Consider the following 8,332-nt stretch of genomic DNA (forward strand, 5'->3'; position numbering starts at 1 on the left):
GGTTAAGGTTTAGGGAATTGAGTTTAGGTTATAGGTTTCGGTTATAAGTTATAGGTTTTTGGTTAAGGTTTCGTTATAGTTATAGGTTTTGGAATTTGAGAATAGGTTTAGGTTATAAATATAGGTTTAGTTTAGGTTATAGGTTAAGGTTTAGGGAATTGAGTTTAGGTTATAGGTTCAGGTTATAGGTTATAGGTTTAGGTTAAGGTTTAGGTTTAGGTTATATGTTTTGGGATTTGAGAATAGGTTTAGGTTAGAAGTAGAGGTTTAGGTTAGGTTGTAGGTTAGAGTTTAAGAAATTGAGTTTAGATTATAGGTTTAGGTTATAGATTATAGGTTTAGGTTAAGTTTTAGGTTATAGTTATAGGTTTTGGGATTTGAGAATAGGTTTATGTTATAGGTTAAGGGTGTGGTCCCTGCAAATACAGATATTAACACGGCTTGTCCAAATAGCCAGGCCACTCCAATATTGTCCACAGGAAATGGACAACTTCATCGTGGTCATACCAGCGGTTCCCACCTTCCAGGAACCCCCGCTCAACATCCGGATAGCTCCGACGCATATTCAGGTCTGCTCCATCAATTTCGAGCAAATACAGATATAAACACGGCCTGTCCAAATGGTCAGGTCACTCCAATGTTGTCCATAGGAAATGGACAGCTTCATCACGATCATAACAGCGGTTCCCACCTTCCAGAGACCCCCGCTCAACATCCGGATAGCTCCGACGCACACCCGGGTCTGATCCATCAATTTCGAGCAAATACAGGTATAAACACGGCCTGTCCAAATGGCCAGGCCACTCCAATGCTGTCCATAGGAAATGGACAGCTTCATCATGGTCATAACAGCGATTCCCACCTTCTAAGGACCCTCACTCAACATCCAAATAGCTCCGACGCACATCTGGGTCTGCTCCATCAATTTCGAGCAAATACAGATATAAACACGGCCTGGCCATTTACTCCAATGATGTCCATAGGAAATGGACAGCTTCATCATGGTCATAATAGCGGTTCCCACCTTCTAGGGACCCTCACTCAATATCCGGATAGCTCCGACGCACATCTGGATACATAAATGGGTACGGTTTCAAAGAACATTATTAGCAATGTTTCAAATGCATACCTCCCTTAGAAAGTCCTTCAGTTGATCCTCATGAAAGTCCTAATCTGTAAGAACCTTAATGGCAACATCCTGCATTCCATGATTGAATAAATAAGAAGATGCATCACTTTTACTTTCAAGTCAAACAAAAATGGGCCAGAAAACCATGTAAAAAACACGAAGAAAAATGTGGATTTCTTTGAATATGATAGAGAGATTAGTCCAGGAACTGAACCATAAATTACTCCCATCAGGTTAGTTATCAGAATAACATTTTCAGAGAAGTTCCCTACATTAAACACTTGCCTATGTAATTCAATTGTCTTTAGTAAAATCAAATTACTGTCTTAAAAGAAATGCACGCCACGCATGCGAAACGTCATTTTCAAACCAAACTATACTCTCTATTTTCAAATCTCACACAGCCACTTCATTCCCCCACTATCTCCCTCGATTTCCCTACTCTCACCTCTCCGTCTCTCTCTTATAAAGCAAAAAAGAAGAAGAAAAAAAAATTCTCTTTTATGTTTTTTCAATCCATCTTCCATTTTCTTCTTTAACAAGAAAATCCATATTTACTAATATTCCCATTTTTCTATTTTTTAAAAGAATGAGTTCGGACTCCGAAAGCGTCGGCTCCAACACTTGTACTTTCAGCTGAAACCCTAACCAAGGACTCCAAAATTGCCAAGTACTCATAAACATTCATTGCGAGCATTTTTTGTCCATGACGACCATACTGTTAAGATCAATCCTCTTATTTGTGCTCCCCTACGTGTGGATTGTGTCATCGAGAGTCTAGATAGTAACAAGATTAGAATAACAAGATCACCAGACAAAGTTCAAATAACAAATGGTAAAAAAAAGCTAACTAAATGAGATGGGATCATGAAATACACAATCAAGACTGCTGAAATTTTCCCATGCAATTTGGATCTTACCATTTTCATTGAACCCATCTGTTTAATAGCCACCAATCTGAGGGTAAGGCTCATCTGCTCAGAGTATTTCAGGCCAGTTTCCACATCCAGCATGATTTGGATGATCAAGATAGGCAGGTATTTATGCCACAGTAAGCAAGGACAAGTTGCTCTAATCCAGGAAAGTGATTACAATTTAATTAGAACACAAGGAAAGGGAACAAACTTTAAAGTTCTGTTACACTTAGTCACACATCACTCCTTAGGATTCATATCCACTCAAACATTCCAATGAATCAAGTATTCATTCCAATCATAATTCAAATCAGGAAATGGCCTTAGATATGATTGATTGGAAAATCACGACATAGCATCCTAAACAAATACAGTACAAATCAGTGAGGTAGTTCCAAGCATCCCAAGCTCAATAGCCCAAACCAACTAGCATATAGTACTAAAGGCATACTAATAATCGCGACTAAATAGTATCACCAGGAAAAAAAAAAAAAGATGAAGGGGAGAGAGAGAGAGAAACTTCTTCACACAAGAAAGACAAGGTCAACAAAATCAAATCTGCTCAAAGAAAGTTACAGGAAGATTTACTCTTCGCGAAAGACTGGGTTAGAAAGAAATTTGGTAGACAAGGATCATCAAGTAAGATTTCAGCTAGCTCTTAAGCTGTTACTGGGGCCAGCTAAATAAGAGTCAGTTAAATTGTACATCAGTGGAGACATTCTACACGTTAACAAACTCAAGAAAGTACAAGTAAATACAAGGGCACACAAGATGATGAGGGAGCATATATAACATTATTATATATGCGTTGCATGTGCAATACCCACTAGTAAAAGAAATGAAAACAAAATCCAGCACACAACCATAAAACCACCTGCATTCAGCTTCAAAACAGTCTCAATTACCCAAAAACAATAATTTGCTCAAATTTTTGTTTAAAACCGCAATGACCATAAAAATAGCATACATCAGCAACTTGATCTTAGAAACAGCACAAAACATCTCAAGTTGTATGCTTTGAACTTCAAAAACAATCCCATTAACTAAATATACAAGAGTCCGCTCTGATTTGCATTCGGAAAATGTAATTCCTAAGAAAATCAAAGATGGGGAACTTAATATTGGCAATATGATCTTAGGAACTGCAGAAAATACCAAAAATAACAAGCATTCAACTTCAAAAACAGTCCCAAATACATGAAAAATGCACTCTTCTGCTATGATTTGCATTTGATAAATGTAATTTCTATGGAAAGCAAAGATCAGGAGATTAAAGCAGCATTCTAAACTCAAAAACCGCACGAAAATACTGAAATCGCATGCATCAACTTGGAACAAGTCTAGACTACCTAAAAACCGTAATTTTCTGCTCTAATTAACATCCCAAGCCGTAATTTCTAAGATGTTCGAGAATCACCATCTTAATAACTAATGAGTTCCAGAATCACCATCTTCATAAGAAGAATATGGTCTTGCAAAATCACAAAAACCCTGAAATGGCATGCATTCAACTTTGAAAGCAATCCCAATTACCTACAAAACTGCAATCTGTGCTCTAATTTGCATCCAAACCCACAACTTCTACGAAAGGCAAAATCTGGAGTCCAAAATCACCAAGTCTGAACTATAATAAAAATTTTAAAAATAAAAAACTATGAAAAACCCAAAAATTGCATGATTTCAACTTTGAAAGAAATCTCGATTGCCTGCAAAATTGCAATTTGTGTTCTAATTTGCATCCAAAACCACAATATCTATGGAAAGCCATAATCTGGAGTCCAAAATCAACAATCTATACTATAAAAAAATAAAATAAAAATAAAAACAATGAAAAACCCAAGAATTGCATGATTTCAACTTCAGAATAAATGACTCAATTACATAAAAAAGAAAAGAAACCAAAAAAAACAGTCTCGATTACAGACCCATAATTACATGTCCTTTCATAGCGTCTCTTGATTTGGTTTTAACTTTCCACCACATTATTCACTAAAAGACTATCTAGTCACTAAAAGGCACCATGAGACACAACCAGGAGTCAACAGAAGACACAACCAAGAGACAAAATAATCCTTTTATTTTGAAAATTCACAACACCCATATCCAGGTTTAACTCAAAATACCTTATCACATCCAACTGGCCCAGTGGTACAACCCTTTCTTCGATTTTGATATAATGCAAGGCCCTGCATCATAGCTACTATGTAGGCCTCAATCCCACCATTAGTTCAGACCAACTTGGTTTTGCCATTCATTTTGTTTCATACAGTACTGTGAATGGCCCAATTTCCAAGCCCCCCAATATATAAGGTACATGTCATCATAGAAGTGCCCAGCTGGGCCATACATGCATTTGCAGAAATAATTAAGCCCTCTACATGTTCTCAAATCAGGTGTTAGATCGTCATACATACCTTGGTCTCATCCTTTTGCGGTGTGATGGTGCGGAATGTGCTTTCATTGGATGGTGCGGAATGTGCTTTTCAGCTTCTTCATTTAAAAACCCAATAAAAAACCACTCAGGAAAAACTCAGCTGCAAAAGAAAAAAAAAAAAAACACTGAAATTCCACCCTAATCTGACCACCATTTCAGCACCAACTCAAAGATTCAAAATTCCCATAGTGTGATTACTGGGGATGCATATAAAGGGATTCATGAAATCGGTTTACAACCTTTATGAAAATAAGATTTAAGAAGGAAAAAAAAAACCCATGTTTGTATGTACAATTAAGCTAATGGTGTTCCCTAATGATTGTAATGAAGAAGTAAGACTCAAACTGGAACCATCTTCCTTTCCAATCTGACTTGAAAGTGGCATAGTTGCAACTAGAAGCCAAGTCCTTGAATATGATTGCCAGGTACTTTTGCTTATTTCCACTTTAGTATACTTTTAATTGCAACCAAATTCGATAGCATCCATACACAACCAATTCAAAGTAGGTGAGGCTCCTACTAGTGCAACTCATCTCATACCTCTTTAATAAATACAACCACGAAAAAAAAACACCAACACAACTTTCTGAGTATAGTATTCTTAGTAACAGAAATTTGCGAGATTCAACAAGGAGCTGAGTTAAGAAATCTGACAATACCATATGCAGAAATATGCCACCACTTCAAATTCGGAAGTTGAACCCGAGTTTTGTCTAGTTTTGTCCATATGTACTGCAAGAAAATTAAAGAAGATCATCTGTCATGATAATCATGGAAAGGGACGTACTATGCATGCATAAGAACTTCGAAATTAGAATAGACAAGGCGAAAAGCAAATAGAGCTTACTTCAATAACATGAATAGCATCCCATGCACCTTCTTGCAAATAACCTCTTCGGCCATGCCCTGACTTTGAGCCATCTTCATCCCCAACAACCATCATAAATCAGTGCAATCATATAATTTTTTTTTAACAAAAGGACATGCATTCTTAGTTGAAAAACTGACCTTTCGTTATTAGGTAGCAAGCCACAAAGTCTTCATTATCTTCCCACATGTATACTTATGAAATCCCCCCTTCATAATACCTACCAATGCAGTTGTGCAAAAGAATTGCTATTACTTCTTTAGAAACAGAGAATAGTTTCTTTCATTTTCTACGTACTGGCATTACTTGCCAAATCATTAGATGAAGGTCATGGACCAAAAATTAAGCCTACTGTAATAGATAAATGGTAAATCAAAGATCCAATCTCGCAACATTTTGTTCTGAATAGAACAAAACAGTGAATGTGCAACATTTTGTTCCGAACAAAACATTTTGATAACTTTGCTTGCTACTTTTTAACTGTTATTAGTTTGCCACTTACATATAAGGAGCCTAGTTCCTTGATATGTATGCCAGGCAAGATAATTGCATTTCCACTTTATGGGACTGACTATTGTAATGCAATTTCTTAGTGCATCCAAACACAGATTTCAACTGATGGTGGAATTAACAATTGGAATCATACATAGTTAGAAGTAGGTCCACAAGCATAATGGGTACTGAAAATTAATGCTCCTCAGCTAAATTTAGCCACCCTTCCTCATTTGGCACCTTGAGGTTCTTTGCTCAAAATCACAATCATGTAAGATTGAAGTTGGATTTGAAAGGAATGCCAATGGCTATTTGTGGGCTATTTCCTCACAATGAGTAGTTCCACTTGAATGAGCTTAATCATTGTGATTCAATTCAGTTGAGCTTCCAAACACACCTGTTTGTTTAAGTGGAAATTTGTGCAAAAGTTATACAAACTCCAGTTAAGAGATGGTTTCTTCTGTTTGAAAAATAAAAAATGAGGGGGAAATCAGTTTCCTTTTCCTCGCATAACGAGGAAAACCATTCCACACTCCCCCATGTGAGAGACAGGTCTCACTGTTCAACTGTTGACCTTTTCACATTTACACAAAAGACAGCACTGATAACCAAACAATGGAATTAAGGTTGGTTGGATTTGGTTAGATTTTGTAGTTTTCCATTCCTTAAGGATTCTTTAGGGGTTTTCCATTTCCATGTTTTGGATTCTGTTTATCCAAACACGAAATAGAAAGAATGCAGCAAAGGAAAAAAGGAAATGAAAGAAAGGAAACAAGAGGAAATTCAGAACACAAACATAACCAGGTATGTATGCCCTCTGAAGAGCCTAGATATATAACAACCTCAGATTGTTCTGTTCGGAGTTGAAAATTCCACCTTCCTTCTTTATAGTTGCTGCCAAACCCTGTTCGTGGGATAATGTCTCCCATTAAAGCCTGAAGATCGTGCCACATCTGATTCACGGGACTCTTCAAAACCAACCCACTAATCCCATTTGCTGACCAAATCATAGCAACTAACAGAGCATGATAGTAACATCCGCTATAGCCAACAAGAAACAGAAATCAACTGACCAACGTACTAAATAAATAAATCAACAAATTCACATAATGCAAATAAGTCGACATGAAGCCAAATAAAAATAAAATTCATTAAAGAGAACTCAATGAAATAAGGAAATCTCCTCTACCAATCTTCAAGGCTTTCCACATAATGGAAATTATGAAAAACAGAGGTATATCTGTTGAATACTCCAGTAGCCAGCAGTAGGTTGGCTAGCTGACCTATCTTGGCTCTAGGCTAAGCCCAAACCTGGCCAAGGTGGACTCAGGCTTGCCCCAGGGCAATCAAGTCCAGTTGCACCTCTAGCTACAGTTTTGGGTTCTAGGAAGTAGCAACAATACTACCTAAGTCTTAGATGGTGATGCTGCCTTCACAAGTTCCAGCTAGTTTTTTACATGCATGCAGTCATGAGAAAATACCAACATCCAAGTAGGGAAAATGTGAACCCATCATTTCTTCTTCTTTTTTTTTTCTTTTTGAACAAAGCTGCCATCCAAGTGTCAAGAATTTCCTCAATTTATGTTATCAAATACCTCACAGTCCCATTCATTTTATATGCTTTAGTTTTGGCTGGATTAGATTTTCGCTAGTCTGGTTCAATCGCATGTGTCACGATCCTCATGAGCTTCTTATGGTTGCACATGAAAAGGACTTTTCAAATTTTATAAAAAAAAAAAAAATGAAAAGTACAGCAATTTAAAATATTCAAAGCACATGCCTACAACACCATTTGCATCATGCATGCATGAGAGAGAGAGAGAGAGAGAGTAGCAAGAAGGTTGATCTGATCAAATTCTCCTATACTCTCTTCTCTTTTCCTTTTGAAAATTGAACAACATTAGGGGTCGTTTGGCACCTTGGATTGGAGGGGATTGGAGAGGATTAGAGGGGGTTTCAAATCCCCATGGTTGTTTGGCAGCATAAAGCAACTGGGGATTGCCAATCCAGGGGTTTCCAATCCCCTCTTTGAGGGGGTTTGTAATCCAAGGTGAGAGCTTGGATTACACCTAAAATCATTTGAATAGTTGCATGTATAAATGTATGTCACTGTACACTATCATTCTACTGGGCACATGGCCCACTAACGATGATCAGCACCGTCCAAACATTGTTCATGTAGATCAGCACCGTCCAAATATTGTCCAGCACCGTCCAAACATTGTCCATATCAATCAACAATTAAAAATCGTTGGTTAGTCACTCAGACATGATCTTGTGCTTGCGGTCCATCTAAGACTTGGAATTTCATCACTTTTAGACAAAACATATATTTTAGCGGGCTTATCACAACCATAGTGTCAAAAATTATATATCTCACTAATTGGGGATATTAAAGTTGATTTAGTAATTAAATTCACACCCCCGTGAATATACCATGTATAGGTATTTTTGAATTAAAGTTGATTCACACTCAAGGGTACCAAACACACCAA

The 8,332-nt window shown here is 37.2% G+C and overlaps 1 long non-coding RNA gene across 1 annotated transcript; it reads right to left on the reverse strand.

The window, feature by feature from the left end:
- Positions 1-5,153: 5,153 nt before the first annotated feature.
- On the reverse strand, positions 5,154-5,612 carry LOC131230728 (uncharacterized). Its single transcript, XR_009164073.1, has 3 exons — positions 5,486-5,612; positions 5,325-5,398; positions 5,154-5,209 (listed from the first exon to the last, which is right to left on the reverse strand). It is a non-coding gene; the product is annotated as an uncharacterized LOC131230728 (long non-coding RNA).
- Positions 5,613-8,332: the final 2,720 nt, after the last annotated feature.

Source organism: Magnolia sinica, chromosome 2 (genome assembly GCF_029962835.1).
Source record: "Magnolia sinica isolate HGM2019 chromosome 2, MsV1, whole genome shotgun sequence".
NCBI classification, from domain to species: domain Eukaryota; kingdom Viridiplantae; phylum Streptophyta; class Magnoliopsida; order Magnoliales; family Magnoliaceae; genus Magnolia; species Magnolia sinica.